This window comes from Mustela nigripes, chromosome 4 (genome assembly GCF_022355385.1).
Source record: "Mustela nigripes isolate SB6536 chromosome 4, MUSNIG.SB6536, whole genome shotgun sequence".
Lineage (NCBI taxonomy): Eukaryota > Metazoa > Chordata > Mammalia > Carnivora > Mustelidae > Mustela > Mustela nigripes.
This window is the reverse complement of record NC_081560.1, coordinates 140,928,158-140,947,031: the sequence shown is the minus strand read 5'-3', so window position 1 is coordinate 140,947,031 and position 18,874 is coordinate 140,928,158. Positions and strand designations below refer to the sequence as shown.

The following is an 18,874-nucleotide window of genomic DNA, read 5'->3' as shown; positions in this document are numbered from 1 at the left end:
GTAATTATTAGAAATGTGTGTGCACTTGATATGTGGAATTTGAGAAACAAGGCAGAGGATCATGGAGGAAGACAGGGAAAAAATGAAACAGGACAAAACCAGAGAGGAAGATAAACCATAAGAGGCTCTCAATCTCAAGAAATAAACTGAAGGTTGCTGAAGTGGAGGGAGTGGGAGGGATGGGGTGGCTGAGTGGTGGACAATGGGGAGGGCATGTGCTATGGTGAGCGCTGTGAATTGTGTAAGACTGGTGAATCACAGACATGTACACTGAAACAAATAATACATTATATGTTAATTTTTTAAAATAAAAATAAATAAATAAATGTGAATGTCTTTAACAAGAGAGCCTTAAAATACATAAAGCAAAAACTGATGGAATTGAAAGGAGAAATAGACCATCCAACAATAATAATTGTAGATTTCAACATCCTACTCTCAATAATGGATCAATCAGTTAGGAAGTCAGAAAAAAACATGTAAGATGTGAATAACACTATCAACAAACTTGACCTAACTGACGTGTACACAACATTCTACCCAAAGACTGTGAAATAAACATTCTTTTCAAGAACACATGGAACATTCTCCAGAATAAATCATATGCTAGAGCACAAAACAGGTCCGTTTAACTTTAAAAAGAGTGAAATCATACAAAATATGTTCCGTGACCACAACAAAACTAAATTAGAGATCCATAAGAAAGAAACAGGAGAAATGCCAAAAATTTGTAAATTAAATCACATTCTTAGAACATAAATCAATGAAATGGAAAATAGAGAAAAATCAATAGAGCCAAATTTGGTTATTTGAAAAACTCAATGAAATTGGAAATTCTTAACCTTACTATCTAGAAAGTGAGAGAAAATACAAATTACCAAAATCAAGAAGACATATTATTACTGATACTACAAAAATTAAGAGGATTGTAAGAGAATACATGAACAACTTTATGCCATCGAATTAGAAAACTAAATTAAGTGGGAAAATTGTAGAAGTACACAAATTACCAAAATTGGCTCACAAAGAATTGAAAATCTGATAAAACTTATGATGAAAAATGAAACTGAATGAGTAATTAAACATCTTCCCACAAAGAAAAGACTAAGCCCAGACAGCTTTACTGGTGAATCAAATATTAAATATTTAAAGAAGAAATAATACCAATCCTTCACAAATTCAAAAAATAGTGGAAGGAAGGAATACTGCAAATCATTCTACGATGCTAGATTTAGTGAGAAATCAAAGCCAAACACAGATGTCACAGAAAAAAGAAAAGAAAACCAACATCCCTCATGAAAACAGATGCAAGAATTCTTAACAAAATACTAGCAAACCAAATTCAGCAACACATAAAAAGGATTACATCCTGTGACTAAGTGTATTTATCCCAAGAATGGCAGGTTGGTTTAATATTTGAAGATAAATTAATATAGTCTACCATATAAAAAGAATAAAGGACAAAACTCATATGATAATTTCAAACAAATAAATAAACAATAAGAACTAGAGATTTTAATACCTCACTCTATAGTTGCAGGAAAAACTTCTGACATACCCAAGTGATAATTCATGATTTTAAAAAGTTATGTGCTGGGACAAACTGGATATTCATATGAAAATAAAAATGAACTTAGACTCTCAATCTATACCTATACAAAAATTAGCTTCAAATGGATCACAGTCAAAAATTAAATATAGAGTTAGCATATGATCGAGCAATCCTATTTACTCTTGGATATATAGCCAAGAGAATTGAAAACATATGTGCACACAAGAATTTGTACACACATGGTCACAGCAGCATTATTCATAATTGCCAGGAAATGGAAACAACCCAAATCTCCATCAATGAGGAATGGATAAACAAAATATTATAAATCTGTATGGTAATACAGGAATATTATTTGGCCATAAAAAAGAAATGAGGTTCTCATTCATGCTACAGCATGGATTAGTCTTGAAAACACTATGCTGAGTGAAACAAGCAAGACACAAAGGCCTCATACTCTATGATTCCATTTGTACGGAATGTTTAGCATAGGCAAATCCATAGAGAGAGAAAACAGATTTGTGCTTGCCAGGGATTGGGGGAGGGAGGAATGGGCAGTGACTGCTTAAGCATGGGGTGGGGATAGGTTCTTTTTTTGGGTGATGAAATATTCTGGAATTAGAGAGTGGTGATATTTACACAACTTTGCAATATATTAAAACCACTGAATTTTACATTTTTTAAAGGATAGAATTTATAGCCTGCAGATTGTATCTCAAAAAAGTTGTCGTCTTTTTTTCAAATAGATCACAGACTTCGATGTAAAAGCCCTTTACCTAGGACTGGGGCTGGAACTTAGAATTGACTGAAAATGGGCCCAAGAGAATTTGGGGGGGATGTTGGAAATGTCCTAAGACTGGATTACAGTCATGATTGTACAACTCAACAAGTTTACTGAAAATCATTGCATTGTTCACTTACAATGAGTGATTTTTTATTAAACTATAACTGAAACACAACGTTATATTAGTTTCAGATGTACAGCATATTGATTTGACAAAGCTACACATTACTCAGTACTTACCAAAGTAAGTGTAATCACCATCCGTCACCATACATTATTATAATATTATTGACTATATTCCCTGTGCTGTACTTTTCTCTCCATGACTTACTTTATAACTTGAGGCTTGTACCTCTTAATCCCTTTCACCCATTTTACCCCTCCCCCAACCCCTCCCCTTTGGCAACCACCAGTCAGTTTGTCCTCTGTATTTATGAGTTTGTTTGCTCGTTTGTTTTGTCTTTTCGAGTCCACATATAAGTGAAATCGTATGGTATTTCTCTTTCTCAAGTCTGCCTTATTCATTTCACTTAGCATAATACCCTGTAGGTCCATCCATGTTGTAGTAAATGGAAAGATTTCATTCTTTTTTATGGCTGAGTAATATTCTATACAATAGATGATTTTGTGGAATGTAAATTTTACTTCAATAAAGCTGTTCAGAAAAACAAACCCACTGAAAAAGAAATCAAAATGTCATAGTAAATAATGGAGGGAAGTTGGGTGGGAATTTAACTTAAAAATGAAATGGAAAAGGACGACAAGAGGGGGCACTAGAGTGCTAAATATTCTGTCGCTTAATCTTATTGTGAATTATAGTTTGTGAAAATCATTGAGCTGTGTTCTCGTGCAGTATTTTTTTTTCAGATTTTATTTATTTATTTGACAGAAAGACACAGCAAGAGAGGGAACACAAACAGGGGGAGTGGGAGAAGGAGGGGCAGGGTCCCTGCTGAGCAGAGAGCCTGATGCAGGGCTCCATCCCAGGACCCTGGGATCAGGACCTGAGCAGAAGTTCAGACACTTAGCGATTGAGCCACCCAGGTGCCCCTTATGTGCAGTTTTCTGCGTGTATACCACAATACAAAGTTTTTTAAATGGCAGTAAGGCCTGGGAGGGGCCATGAGTGACCCAATAATGAGTTATAGAAGCTGAGAGGTTGTTCAGAAGCCATTCAGTTGTTCTTGGGTCTCCATGAGATTTTCGCTCCTTTATTGCCACTATTTTACAGTAACCCCCACTATGAGAGCTGGCCTAAATTAATTTCTATTTCTTCCTGCAAAGAAGCCTCACTAACAGACCCACACAGATAATACCAAAATGGTACCTCTGAGAGGGCTGAGAATTTTGTACCGGGCTGAATCCCTAGGGCCTGAAACAACACCTGGCAATACAGTAGGTTCTCAAGACGCACTACTCGGATGCATGAACAAACGGATGAACACACAAATAGTTGGAAAGGAAAGGAAATGTAGAAGTGTGTTTACAAAAACATGCATTTTTCAATGCAACCCAGCCCATATATCCACAGGGATATGGACAAAATGTGATGGAAGCCCAGAGTATTAAATAATGCCCAGAGGAATGTGAGGAAAGGGGCAGAGGAGGACACATGGGCTTTGGGTCTTGAAGGATGAATAGGAGTTTGCCAGATAAAGAATGGAAGGGAGTGAGACAGACAAACACAGACACAAATACGTTGTTGTGAAAGAGCCTAGCATTCTTCAGAGCCCCGAGAAGTCTCCTGTGGCAGAAGTGCAGGGTTCATAGTGAAGGAGAGGTGAGAGATGAGGCTGGAGAAGTATGCTGGGAGTCGATGGAAAAGGGTCATCTCTTCACAGCCAAGACATCTGAACTGACTCCTGCAAGAATCACCACCAAGAAAGAATTTTAAGCAGGGATGAAATTCGCTTTTTAGGGAGCTCATTTTGACTGGAGCAAGAATAGTTTGAATTCATTGGCTATCTGCTCTGTTGGTATATATACCTCCTTGCCTCGATGTCTCTCTCTTTCTCTGCATTCTTCTCTTACTTCTCTCTCTCTCTCTCCCTTCCTCCCTCCCTCTCCATCTCTCTCTCTTTCTCTCTCTCATGTCTTGTCTTGTATAGGTCTCCCCTCTCTGTGTATTTCTTTTCATTTTTTTCTCAAGACACTACCCTTTGGGGGCACCTGGGTGGCTCAGTGGGTTAAGCGTCTGCCTTCGGCTCAGGTCAGGGTCCCAGGGTCCTGGGATGGAGTCCTGCATCCTGCTCCTTCCTCAACGGGGAATCTGCTTTTCCCTCTCCCTCTGCCTGCCTCTCTGCCTACTTGAGCTCTCTTTCTCTGTCAAATAAATAAACAAAAATCTAAAAAAAAAAAAAATAGGCACTCCCCTTTGAAGATATCTCTCAACCGCTTGCATCTTATCTGCCCAAACAGCTTTCAGATTCCATCTCCAGGACTCATTTTCTCCAGGACACTAGTCCCAGCCGGCCTTGGGGTTTTCACAAATAAGTACTCAGGATTTCCTCTTGAACAGCAAGCTCTTCGGGGCCTCCCCAGTGCACAGAGGAGGTGCTGGAAGAAGGGACTGCCATCATGGGGCCCAGAGAAGGTGAGCCACCAGGTCCCAAGGTCTCCACGGAACCAGTGAACTGGGAACAGCACGCTCGCTCCCCTCTCAGGCATCCTGGCAGCGCTCACAACACTGTTGGTGCCCACAGCTCGAAGCTGCCCCCTTTCAGCCTCCTCCAGGAGAGCCTGGTGGCTCATACCTCTGACCTTCAGCTCCACCACCATGTCTCGGACCTTGCGCCCACCCTCCCCAGGCAAAGGACCCCCTGAGTCAAGAGAGCCCCTCATGAAAGTCGAGCTTGGGACTCCTCTCCAGGACAGTTCTCTCCCCTGGGATAAGAGGGTCAAGCTGCTCTTCTAGACATGACCTCAGAGATGTGTGGCAAGGGCCCTGGCCCAATTTATCACCACGGGGCTATAATTAGGTTTGTTAACATACAGTCCAGTGTAGTCTTGTTGACTAGGAACTTAATCACGTTACTATTGAGTTCCTGTACGTATAGCTTGGGGTGACTGTTTTACTCGTAGAGTTATAGCCAAGCCCAACGGGAGGAAATTAGCTTTGGACACAAGTTTGGAGGGGGGGTTCTTTTTCCTCATGACTTTGTCTCCCCCCCCCCCCCTTCCATGTGAAAATATTTAGCAAACAGTGACAATGATGAAAAACAGTAGGAAACAAAATGTTCTACATTAGTATAAAACATGAAAAATGCAGCAAGGACCCTTAGCGGTACAACATGTGTTATGCTGGCTGGCAGTCCATTAGCTCTGATAGACATTTCACTTACCTAAGTCAAATATAACAGTCTAGTATTCATTAATATAAGAAGGGGCTGTGGAATCAGAGCTACCATCTGGCTGGGCCGACAGAATAATCTACAACTCATGATTAGGTCTAAGGAGTGGGGTTTCACTTTAATCTTTCTCAATGCTCGAAATTTCCATCTGCGCAGTTCGGCACATCATTTTTCTTCAAGACAAATGTGCTGTTTTTCATGTTCCAAAATTAGATCAGAAGAAAACGATTAATCATGTCACGGCCTGGGAAAGGAAACAAAGCTCCGATATTCTGCTGCTCTCCCCCCCCCCCCCCCCCCCCCAACTCCGCCCCTCCCGGCCCGGGCCGGGCCGGTTGCAAGTTTCCCTTTTTTCCCCAACCTCTGGGTTTTCAGCACAACTTTCGGAGACGCAGCTGCCCGCCGAGAGGAGGAGAGTGGGACGGGAGGGGCGAGGGCGCTGGCTGGGCCTGCGGGGACAGCCTGGGGCGGGGGGATGGGGGGGTCCTGGGACCCCAGCCCTCCCGTGCACCCCTGGTCCGCCCCCGCGGGTGACTCCCGACCAGGCCGCACCTTCTGCCCCCCCCCCCGGCCCCCCACCTGCCACCCCGCCCCGACTCCGGGCGCTGGGCGCTGCCTCTCCCCCGGAGTGCCAAAAGGGCTGCGAGCCTCCCTCCCGCGCGTCCCCCTCCCGCGGCCGCCACCGTCCTGTCTGTCAGCCGGCTCGCAAGTCATAACAAATCCCTGGCGCGGAGCTGAAGCTGAGCATTTGCCGGAGCGTCATGGGGATGATGAATGACCCGCAGGCCTTTGAAGTGCTCTGCCAGTTCAGCTGGGTCCGCGGTGCTGACAGAGAAATATACACAACAGCGTAACCAATAATGAGAACATTAAACATTCCTGCGCCGTGACAGGCTGACAGAAAAACCCAGGCTCCCATCAATCACGGCGCAGATAGAACCCTGACAACTGGCCCCTCACTGATACCCGCGGTCACCTTGCCCTCGCCCCTCGCGCGCTCTCGCCGGGCTCCCTCCTCGCCCTCCCTCCGGTTTTCCTGTTTCCTTCCCTCCCGACTCCCCGCACCCCTCCTCTCTGCTCCTCCCTGCTCCTCTCTCCTCCCTCTAGCCGCTCTCCCTTCCGCACCTCCTCGGCCTCCTCCTCCACGCCCCCTGCCCTCCGAGACTGCCTTCGAGGGAGCCTCGTGGAGGTCAAGTGAGGTTGGGGCCACTTGCATTTTGTGAGACTGACCTTGCTGAAACTGTGAAGGAGTGTCAAGTCCTTAAGTTCATGGTTAACAATCTGTCGCTCTCAACCAGATGCAAAATAATAACACAGTCACTGTAGGGACAACCTCATTTGGAAATACTATTATTACAAGTCTAAGGGGGGACCCATTTGAACCCCTTCTCCCTCTTCTGCAGGGGAAGGGTCTCTCTGGGTGTCTTCCTGCGTGACTTGGGAAAGGGACCCTTCTCTTCCCAGCCAGCCAGGGCCTCTTTCTTCTCAACTGGGTTTATCTGACTCCATCTGGTTTCTGATCTGCCTGAAAGGGGAAAACAGCAGAGAAACACAAAGATCTCTTCCTTTTCCTCCAACAGGAAATGGAATCTGCCCAGATAAAGCCTACTGGAGGGACTTTAGCCCAGTTCCCAGAGGAGCCGCTGGTGACCTCTTAGTCACTTTCTGGATCCCTTGGGGCTCCCAGGAGAACTGAGTTTTGGCCACACTTTCCTGGGCTGAGCCTCTACTCCCACTTTGTGATGGGGAGGCATTTCCCCATGCCTCCCCCAACCCCCCATTATCCCAGCCAGGCCAGCAGGCAAGCAAGGGCTCATGGAAAGAGCTCTGGGCCGGGCCAGGGCAGTGAGAAGCCAGGGTTCTAATCCTGAGCAAGGCCGGAATTGCCCTGGACCTCTCTTCATCCACAATAAGGGAATGGAAGTCCCTACCTTAGAGTTTCTTTACCTTCTCCAGATGCAAACAGTTAATATTCCTCTCTTTATTCTTGAACCAAACTTACTTACTCCCTCCTTCCCTCCTTTCCTGCCTTGCTTCCTTGGCTTTTGGAGACAGACATTCCTTGACTTTCCAAAAAGTCACGGAAAACTCCCTGCAGCCTCCACACACATGTCCAGAGATGGTGAGTGGCGGAGGGGGGAGGGTCACTTCCTGGGCATCCTGGGGTGGAGGGTGTTATAAGGAGTCTGGCGGGAACCTGGGGGAGGAGATAGAAAGGCACGTAGAAGCTTCCTCTTTAGAGCCCTTGCTTTGAGGAAAAGTTCAATCGTGAACCTCAGATGCATTTGTGTATTGGTTTAGGTGAGCCAGCTCAGGTGTGAGGAAGAGAACATCTGCTCCGTGCTCTGGAGTATCTCGTCCTTTCCTTTCTGCCCACCTGACAAAGCCAGCTCTGTTCTCACCACCTCCAGGACAAGTTTGTTCTGCCTGCCATGGCCCATGATGACCTTGCTTTTCTCCAAGGGCCTATGAGCCCTGGCCCAAATGAGCATCTTTCCTGCCCAGCTCGACTTGAAGCTACTGGAGGACAAGGAGGGTGTCATGCTCTGCCCTTCCCTGGGTTACCCGGGACTAGTACAACATGTTGGTCCAAAATGCCTGCCCCACCCGCAGCTCCCTTCTCTAAGGAACTGCTCCTACCAGGCCTGTTCAAGGGGGAGACCTCAGAGGCCATGTCCGCACTGCATGTTCACCACAGCGGAATGGTCCCGTAGTGAACACCTATCCCTGCAACCAATCAGATTCTCTCTTCCTTGAAAATCTGAGCTCAGCCACAGAGGGTGTTAGGCTCCTAAAAGTCACTAATGTTTGGGGCTGAGGCAGCCATTTTGAGCCATGGTAGACACTGAGAAAGGAAAAAAAAAAAAAAAAAAAAAGCAGCAGCAGCTCATCCTCAAAGGAAAACAGGAGAATGAGGAAGTGGACGAAAAGAAGCAGATATGAAATATCAGATAGATCCAGAAGACAGCATAGCTTTAATTCCTGACTTGCTCATTCCTGTCCTCTAAGGCTTGTCATACTCCTTCCCGCCCCTGGATGCCTGGGAGGCAGCAGGCCACTAGAAAAGATATATGACCCAGACCCGGCCAATCCTTCTATCCTATCATTCTGCCTACAAAGACTGGCCCAGGAGAAGCATGTGACCTATGTCAGGGCAATCAGAGTCCTTCCCTGGGATTTTATACACTGATTCTGAAGGAGAGATAGTGTCCGTTTCTTTTATTTTTTTTTTTAGATTTTATTGATTTATTTAACAAAAAGAGAAATCACAAGTAAGCAGAGCAGTAGGCAGGGGGTGGGGGGAAGCAGGCTCCCTGCTGAGCAGAGAGCCTGATTCGGGGCTTGATCCCAGGACCCTAAGATCATGACCCAAGCTGAGGGCAGAGGCTTAACCGGCTGATTCACCCAGGTACCCTGCGTTCATTTCTTTTAGATTGAGAATCACAAGGCTAGGACCCCAAAGTTCTTACAGCATTGGCTACCACTACCTGAAGAAACAATTTATGGGGGCACCTGGGTGGCTCAGTGGGTTAAGCCTCTGCCTTAGGCTCAGGTCATGATCTCAGGGTCCTGGGATCGAGCCCCACATGGGGCTCTCTGCTCAGCAGGGAGCCTGCTTCCCCTTCTCTCTCTGCCTGCCTCTCTGCCTAGTTGTGATCTCTCTCTCTCTGTCAAATAAACAAATCAAATCTTAAAAAAAAAAAAAAAGAAAAAGAAACAATTTATGGTAGAAGCAAATGATGCCAACTAGAGCAACAGAGTCCTCTGATGACAAGTCTGATGACTTCTCCAGGTCCCTGCATCCAGTCCAGCCTGAAGCCCACTCTCCCCTTGGCCTTCACAGCAGGTGAGCCAGTATATTCCCTTTCTTACTGAGACTAGTTTTAGTTTTGTTTTGACCACTTGCATTTCCGGAAGTCCTCATACTGGTTGGTGTTCAAGGGACATGTCAATTTACCAGGATTCACCTAAAATTAATACATGCTTCTACTCTTTTTTTACACATATGTATGTGACTAAGAATCTGCTGGGGCCCGAATGAAGGAAGCTGCAGTGAGCCTTCTCTGATCCCCTCCACCTCTGCAGTCTTCCCCGTGACCTCACCCTTCATGCCAGGCGGTAAGCCTGTCCCCAGGCCAGACTCAGGTGACGTCCTTGTAAGCCTGTCGGGAATGTTATGTCCCTATCCCTGTGCTTTGTCCCCTCTCCCATAAGCAAGAAGGGGACAGGCATGGTGAGTGTTAAGGGATGGTCCTCACAGTCTCTGAATAAATCTGTTTGGCTACAAGGAAGCCAGAGCTCAGGCTGATCCCTGGTCCACCTGAGACAGCTCACAGATCCCACCCTTCAGGCACCCCTTGTGCTCAGACGTCCTTTGGGGCCGTCCATGGACCCCTGGCTATCCATCTTCGTTGCTAATCCTGGTCTGATGAGAAGACTCCTGGATGAAAGGTGGCACGGGAGAGATCAGGGGCAGCAGCAGTCGAAATGAAAAATGACTGGTGATGTTCGGCTGACTGCAAGCTTAAGGTAAGCTGATCTTGTGTGATGTGGCTACTTAAAAAAAAAAAAAAAAAGCCAGGAGAAGCTGGAACATAAGCAAAGGTGATAGAAAACGGGTCATAGAGGGAAAGGGGAAAGACCTCAGGATGGAAAAGTGACAAGTCCATCGACAGTGAGTAGATTGGCACACTTTTACCCTCCAGGAAAGGGCTGTGAGGGGCCCAGACACAGGCCCGACACACAGTTAACACCCAAGAGTGTTAGTTTCCTTTTTTCTTGACCCATCCTCATTCACTGGGGGCATAATCAGTGCCGATGAGCAGACATTACAGGGACGTGGCTTTTATCACAATCTAAGAACTTTCTGACAATTTCAACCACGCAGCAATTGGAATGGGCCACTTTGCAAGCTCCACATCAGTATAGGCATTCAGGAAGAGACTAGATCCTTAGCTCCACGGGATTCCATAGAAAGAATCTCTAAATAGAGTATATGTTGGGCTTTAAGGGCCCTTTTTCTTCCTTTTTTTAAAGATTTTATTTATTATTTGACAGAGAGAGACACAGTGAGACAGGGAACACAAGCAGGGGCAGTGGGAGAGGGAGAAGCAGGTTTTCCGCTCAGCAGGGAGCCAGATGTGGGGCTCGATCCAAGGACCTTGGGATCATGATCTGAGCTGAACGCAGACACTTAACGACTGAGCCACCCAGGCACCCCAAGGGCCCTTTTTCAATTCAATGACTTTTGTAGCCTCAGTTTCCCCCTCTATGAAGTGGGTGTGAGGCTCTGTCTGCCCCTGGACCCTCTCATCTTAGCAATTTACGGGTGTGGCAGTTGAATTTTCCAAAGGTGTGGCTATTCGTACTTTTGGTAAGGGCCTCAAAATCTCCTTTCCCATAAACTCTTTACAGTATCACCTTGTCTCTCCCCATGAAGAAGCAGCTAATTCCTTTCCCATTCAATCTGTGCTGGCTTGTGACTGCTTCCCTGAATAGAATGTGGCAGAAGTGACACTGTATGACTTCTACAGCTAGACTAGAAAGGGCACACAGCTTCTGTTGGCTCTCTGGGGGTGCCTGTCCTGGAATCCAGCTGCCATGCTGGGAGGAAGCCCAAAGTAGCCCCCGCACAAAGTTCCTATGGAGAGGCTGGTGGAGGTTTCTGACCCAGAGCCAAGCCACCTTCCAGCTCACAGCAAGCCTCAAATGCCAAACATGTGAATGAAGACTTTTCCAGATTATTCCCCCAGCCTTTGAGTCAACCCAGCTGAGGTCCCCAGAGACAAACCATTCTCACTGTGCCCTCTCCAAATTCCTGTCCCACAGAATCTGTGACACAATAAAAATGGGTTTGGATTGGTTTGTTATGTATGTGTGTGTGTTTGTTATGTATGTGTGTTCCCCACACAGTAGGGGAAGATGGCCAGGAGGTTCTCAGAGGCCTGTAAGCATGAGACACGTCCAGGGCTGGGACCCACTGGTGACTCAGTTATTACCCTCTATTCTGTCTCAACCTGCTTCCCCAAACTGTCCCTCTCCCCAGCCAGATTTTATCCCAATTCAAAACCTAGGCCTTGCCCCTAACATTAACAGTCCTTGTCTCCACCCCTCCTGGTAGCAGCAAGTAGCAAGCAGGTAACAAGGAGTATTAAAAGTATAGGAGTTGGGGCACCTGAGTGGCTCAGTTGGTTAAGTGGCTGCCTTCAGCTCAGGTCATGATCCCAGGGTCCTAGGATCGAGCCTCAAATCGGGCTCCCTACTCAGCGGAGAGCCTGCTTCTCTCTGTCTCCCTGCTACTCTGCCTACTTGTGCTCTCTCAGTCTGTCAAATAAATAAATTAATTTTTTAAAAAAAGTGTAGGAGTTGTGCCCACCCCCACAAGGCCCTCTACCCATACCCTCTTCTCATAGTCCTGGGACAGCAAAGTTGGGAAAGTGCTTTCTGGTCTATGACTCCCATTTAGACCTCTACCCACGAATTCGCAGGGCTGTCCCAAGGCCCATCTGCCAGGATTCACACAGCAGGGCGGCACTCTGCAGGCCTAGGACGTCCTGCTGGTCACCTGAGTGTCCATGATGTCTGTGACTGGTGAGGCGGGGAGAGCCCCCAGCTCGGAAAGCAGGGTTTGGCTCCTGAACCCACTGGAGCCTTTGGGAAGGAGACAGATTTGTTAACAGATGATTCCCTTGGTGTCACTCCTTGGGAATGAACAACTCAAGAGGTTCTTCATGGTGATGGAGGATGATGTGGCAAAGGCCCTTAACATGGAACGGAAGGGCCCAGGCCTCTCTTGCAGCCCAGCTCCCAGCATCAGCCTGCAGCTCCAGGCCCCAGGCCCAGACACACTCCCTCTGCTTGCTTCTTGCCCCACCTGCCCAGTCCTGGCAGGGGGCCCTGGTGCAGCCTCAACCAGAGCCCCCCAACTAGAACTGTAGCCACATTTCTGCAATAAGCATTTCTGGTTCGTAAAATAATAATAGTAGTAGTAATAATAATGATAAAAGATTGTCCTCTAGCTCCACACATGACTGTGGCTCTCCTGAGACAAATCCCTGATGGGGCAGCATCATCTGTGTCTGGACCTGGACCTGTGTCTGTGTCCCCGTGCAACTTCGCATGTGCTTATTGTAGCCAGTGCTGGACTGCGGGGGGGGGCAGACAGACAGCCTTCACCTGCAGTGGCGTCCTGCGTCCTGGCTCAGCAGAGCATCTGCCTGCTTCTGGACAGCTCTTCATGTGACCATGCACCCGGCAGCCGGGTGGCCCATGCCTGACCCATCCTGGAACCCCACCTGGTCAGCACAGTGATGCAGCCAAGGTTGAGCCCATGTCCCAGGCTTGGACAAGCCAGTCCTTCCCTAGATATCCTTCGTTCACTATGGGCATCGATGAGGCCACAGCTTTCGCAGCCACAACACTGCCGTGAGGAGAAGCTGAGGGGAGAGGAGGACTGGCCCAGGGAGCAAAAGAGCGTAGGGATGGAGCCTTGCATCCTGACTTCATTGGGGGTCCTGGTTCCACTCATCAGTGTCCTGCTCAAGCCTTCGTGTGTTCAACCTACCCTCAGGAAGCCTTAAGTCAAGGGTCCAGAGGGTATTATAAGGCCAGACCATGGTGGGCGGGGCGGGGGTTGGGGGTTGGGATGGTAGGTAACAGGGATGGGAGGCCAAGAAAGTAAAAAGAAACAGATCCAGGGTGAGAGGTGAAGTGCAAGGTGTCCTGGAGACAGAAGGTCAGGAGAGAGGCTTGGGAGAGGTGGGTGTCCAAGCTGGTAGAGCCACTGTCCCCCAGGATCAGAGGATAGGGGAGTGCTGAAAGATGGAAAAAAAGAAGACCTTGTGCCCGTGTTCAGACGGCTGTGGGGAAGTCAGCTAGAACATGCGGAGGGGTGTGAAGGTAGAGGACCAGGGTCTCCCAGAGCCAAGGCCAGGGTATAGACAGAAGCCATCCCAAGACACCCACCACCAGACGTACAAGGAGAGGGCCAGTCCCGCCCACCGGAAGCAACCCACACGGAAGGGCATTTCTGAACCACATGCACAGAGGGCACAGCTGCTCAGGGTGAGTAGACTAGGAACTCCCACAGCCTCTTTGGTGTCCTTCCAGCTGACCTGCCTGCAGAGTCCAGGGTCGTGCCCCTGCAGCCTGAGCCTCTACCCCTGGGAGCAAGAGACCCCAGGATCACACCTTCCTCCCAGCAGTAGGAACACACAATGGTTTGCATACTTGTGTGGGGGGGTGCTGCTCCCACAGGCGGAGGCAGGAGAGAGCAGCCCCTCCTTTTCAGACCTGGCCACCTGTACAGGGGCCCTGGCAGCTAGGGGGTGCGATGGGGATGGGGGGGTGGGGGACTTTCCTTCCCCCCATCCCCCACACAGAAAGAAGCTGCGGGAGGGCGGTGGGGAGAAAAGGGGCAACACTGCGAAGGTTCGGAGCACTTGTTCCGTGCCAAGTTAGTACCCTGCAGTTGGTGTGCATTATCTCATTCAGTCTTCACACCACCCTGCAAATAGACACTACTGATTATGCTCGTTTCCCAGTAGAGAAAATGGAAACGCAGAGAAGCCAAGCAACCTGGGTCACAGAGTTGGGAAGAGGTGTGTTTCTACCCTAGTCTGTCTGGCTCCAGTGAGGAACGAAAGAGGAAGCAGAAGGAATGTCCTCCACACCCAAGCAGCTCCTACAGCAACATGTGCTTTGCACACGCACCCCCAGCCCGAGCCCTACTCTGCCCGCGAATGGGAGAGCCGCCTTATGTTCTTGAGCAAAAACTGAAACGCAGTTAAGCTTCATTTTGTGTCTCCAGGCTCTTTATGCAAATAGTTTTATACTTAATCTTGTGGCTATAGTGGCACCCGAAAGACCATCCAAAGCAAATGAGGACAAATTGCTCAAGTCAGGGTCCCTTACTAGCAACACCGGGTGTAGAACTCACGTCTCCAGACTCTCCAGTAGCCTCTGATGGAGAGAACTTGCCATGAACTACAGTATAATGTTTTCCCTTTCCCCTTGGGTCCTTCCCTGGGGATGTGCTGGTGAAAGTTTAGTAGATAGCTCTTCAGGAAGCAACCAACAAACCAACAGAAAAACTAACCCAAAAGCATTTGCCATTTTCCATAGTGTAAACATTCCTACCCTGGTCAGTTCCAAGCTCCCAACGTGATGTCACTGAATGGAGTTGGGGAGGACCCTGGCACACTACTGCCCCCCACCCCTGACAAGGGGAGAGCATGAATTAAGGAAAATACAGTATTGTGGTTGAGAGAATGAACTTCGGAGCCACATGGTGTTGGGTCTAACCCTCAGTAGCCATGTGACCTTGGCCATGTAACTTAACCTACCTGTAAAGTGGGGATGGCACCAGCGCCGTGGGAGTTATGGAGGTTATGAGGACTCAGAGGAGAAACATGACCTCAAATTCTTTCCTTTGCCTGGCACTCAACGGGCACTCAGTAAGGATTTGTTGTTGAGTATGTTGAGTGTGGCATCTGACAGGCCATGTTATATTTCTTTAGCTCTTGCTTCAGTTGCATCCTCTGTTTAAAAATCAGTAATCCTGGCTAATATCGATGCTTAGTTTTTCTAAAAAGCCATTATATTGGGGCACCTGGGTGGCTCAGTGGGTTAAGGCCTCTGCCTTTGGCTCAGGTCATGATCTCAGGGTCCTGGGATCGAGTCCCACATCCGGCTCTCTGCTCAGCAGGGAGCCTGCTTCCCCCTCTCTCTCTGCCTGCCTCTCTGCCTGCTTGTGATCTCTGTCTGTCAAATAAATAAATAAATAAAATCTTTTTTTTTTTTTAAAAGCCATTATATTTTTTTAAGTCTGTTGATGTGGAAATAAGAGCCTACCTTCCCCTTAGTTAGCCACATCCGCGGGAATCTGCTGGTATAAATTATAATTCAGAGAGGACAACTGCTTGGTGGCAGGACGACCAAGTGAAGTCAAAGGGCTCAGAGGAAAACCTTTCCCGCATTAGCCTCACACACTCCATGCCTCGACACGACAGAGCTCATCCTAGCCCTGGGTCCTGACTCAGGACCATCTCTACCCACCCAGCAAGCCCAAGAAGGACAGGGGAATGCTCTGACCCTGAGGTTGGTGGGGGCGCTGGGGAGCTCCCATCTTCTGTTTCTACCCTGCTCTTCCTGTGCTCTCAGTCGCCTTCCCCACCCCCCAGAGCAGACCCCAGCCCATCCCTCCACCGGCTTCTCTTCACCACTCTGCTCCCCCAGACTGGTTTGTTAGGGCATGAGAAATGGCTCCGTGGAATAAAGACGTTTCCCCTGTGATGAGCACATTTGCAGAAGATATGTCAGAGATCCTGGGGCTGGGCTTGGGCGGTGTCTCAAGAAAGCTGTCCCCCCCCAACACCCTGTCTAACCCCCACCCCACCCCTCTTCTTTCCCCTCTCCCTCCCATGCCCCCGCCCCACTTTGCTTACTTATTGGAAGAGTAATAAATATCGGGCCGACAGGCCCTTCTCACAGTTACAAAGCCTACCTGTAAGCGAGCTCAATAATTAGCAGTCTTGAAGATGATCTATGACTTTCATTACCCTTTGGGACTGGAGACTAAATGAGGACAGAGCTAATTGCCGTGCAAAGCAGTTTGGCATGAATGAGAAAAATGCAGGCCCTGTCTCCTGCCAAAAAAAGGGCCCTATTGCCGCTCTGATCTCAAGGCTGGTTTCTGCCGCAGGAGTTCACTCGGTGTCCATAAATCATGGGCTGCTTACAGCTGGGGCTGCCCTGAGTCGTCAGCAGGCCGTGCGCTGAGTGACAGATCCCAGCCGGCCGCATTAGGGCTTCAGCTCGCTCCTTTCTTCTCCTCCTCCTCGTCCTCTTCCTCCTGCTTTTGGCACTGACCAGAAAATTAAACCCAGACTCCTCAGAGCGGGGAGGCCAGGTGGGGGTGGCAGCTGTTGACGTGGGTTGGGTCCGGGATGCCCAGTGCCTGGCTGCTCACACCCTGCACCCAGCCTCCTCCTCCTCCAAACAGGGCCCGGCCTGAGGCCACGGGAGGAGGGCAGGCCCCTCCTGGAATGCTCCAGACTGAGCTTTTGTCCTTGGATTGTCATCGAGACAAATGTGGCCTCTCTTCTGGCCACATGGCTCCCTCTTCCCCCGCCACGCTCTCAGGAAATGTTTCCCTTCCCTTAAAGGGGAAGAACTGACACCAGCCACATGTGTGTCTGCAGCTGACAGATGTGCGCAAGCCACGGAGGGCGGGGCTGGCTGTGACAGACCGGCTGTGATGGGGGCGGGGGGGCGGGGTACCTCCTGGAAACTGTTTTCATCTCTGCCCCAAAGCCCTACCCCTTGGCCACACTCCTCAAGGAGCCCTGTTTCCCAGGGTCCACGGTGGGAAATGCCCCGACCACGCCAAGCACCATCGCTGTCCAGCCTCCATTCCCTCTTCGGGGTTGGGTGGGGGGGCTTCCCTCCCTTGTGGGCAGACACCAATTTCACACTCAGAGCTGAGCTTCCTGGCTTTTCTAAGGGCAGTCATATAATTAATTCTTAGTGTGGCCAAATTATATTTGACACTTAATTTAAAACTCAAGGTTCCATAATGCAAAATCCTCGCCTGGTAATAAGGGTGACGCGTACAATGAGCCCGTGTGTGACTTGACAGCCAGGATCAGAGGGGTGGTTCTGGAACTCCCAAAGAGGGGAGGGAGCTGACTTTTATTGAACAGCTACTGTACAACCAGGCATTTCCTGGAGGTCTTGCTTTCCTTCTCATTATCCCATTTATTTTCTCCCTTCTTTTCCAATAACCCTGTGAGGCAAAGTGCTAGTCATCGCCTCCCCTGCCCAGATGAGACCAAGACACAGTGAGGTTAATTCACCCAAGGCCATCCTGTTACGGCAGAAGCCAAGCTGGTGTTCATGATCTCAGGAGTCTCCTACTTCTTTGTGTCATTCAATTCCTCCTCTAGGGATGGGGGCAAGGGTTCCCCAAACTGGAAGCCCCAGCCGCTATACGAGCGTGTGAGTTAGGGCTACACTCGGGCTGCGGAGAGCAGGATGCCTGGCTGTGACAGCGTAAACAAGGAGAGGTTATTGTCACACATAAGAGGTAGGTCACCCAGGACAGGTGCCACCAACAATGACTTCAAGAACCCAACCTCTTACCTTTCCATACCACCATTCCCGCATGCTAGCGTCTTGCATTCTGGTGACCAAGTGGCTGGTGCACTCCCAAGTATCACGTCTCAGTCCAGGGATGGAAAAGGGGTGAAAAGGCATTCTCCAGCCAAGGCTTTGTCCTTCTTTTTGGGAAGAAGGGCCTTCCCCAGCAGACTTGCATCTCATGTACCAGAACTGGATCCCATATCTCCCACCTTTCCAACCCCCGCACCCTGCCCCATCTAGACCAATCATAAGCCAGGGGAATGAGTTGCCACGGTTCATTGATTGAATCGCCAGTCATGATTCATCTCCTGGGGCTGGGAGAGGCCCCAGGGTCCCAGCTTCCCAAAGATCAAGGCATTCCAGTCACTAGCAGCAAAGATCACACTGTTAACAGGGAAGGAGTGAGGATGGCTGTTGGGTATGCAATGGACAGTGTCTGCCACACCTGGTCCTTACCCTTGGCCTTCTCTTGTTCTCAAGGAAGAGACCCAGGTTCCAGCTGGAGAAAGACTGATTTGCTGGATATGTGCATAGACAGCTTTGGGGGAAGGTTTGGAAATTTGGTTCCCTCCAAAGCTACAATATTTCCTGGATTTTGTCTACCCCAAGCTCTGTGGTGGTAGGAGTTTGTGTTCTATCCTTTGGACCTGGGTCTGTGGATCAATATGTGTGCATGCGGAGGGGTGACACCATGACTACTCTCCTGCATGTGAGCCCCAGAGCCAGCTGTGGGCCGACAATGTCATGAGTGAGTGGAGTGAGGGGTAACTTCCCCAGGAAGGTAAAGATCAGCCTGCTAGAGACCCTGTCATCTTACTGAGAAATTTCACATTCTGGCTTTGGAAACTCGTTGGCAGTCAAGTTGATGCAGGCTGTTCTTAAGAGGGTTTTTCTCTTCCCACCTCCACCTGCAGCTGGGGTAGGACTGAGCATTCCCTCCCCACCGAGTCTACAGCACCCACAGGAAAGCTCTCATCACTGTCCCCAACTGGAGGCAGATTCACCTGCTGGGAGAGGCATCTGTCCCAGAGCAGGGTGGAGACAGGT

The 18,874-nt window shown here is 48.8% G+C and overlaps 1 long non-coding RNA gene across 2 annotated transcripts; it reads right to left on the bottom strand.

Moving 5' to 3' along the window:
• Nucleotides 1–5,707: 5,707 nt before the first annotated feature.
• Nucleotides 5,708–16,730, bottom strand: LOC132015253 (uncharacterized). 2 transcript variants are annotated; one of them, XR_009403603.1, is made up of 3 exons: nucleotides 16,191–16,730; nucleotides 6,048–6,511; nucleotides 5,708–5,930 (listed from the first exon to the last, which is right to left on the bottom strand). It is a non-coding gene; the product is annotated as an uncharacterized LOC132015253 (long non-coding RNA). The 2 variants fall into 2 exon arrangements; XR_009403602.1 differs by lacking the exon at nucleotides 16,191–16,730 and adding an exon at nucleotides 6,917–7,137.
• Between the last annotated feature and the right edge of the window lie 2,144 nt (nucleotides 16,731–18,874).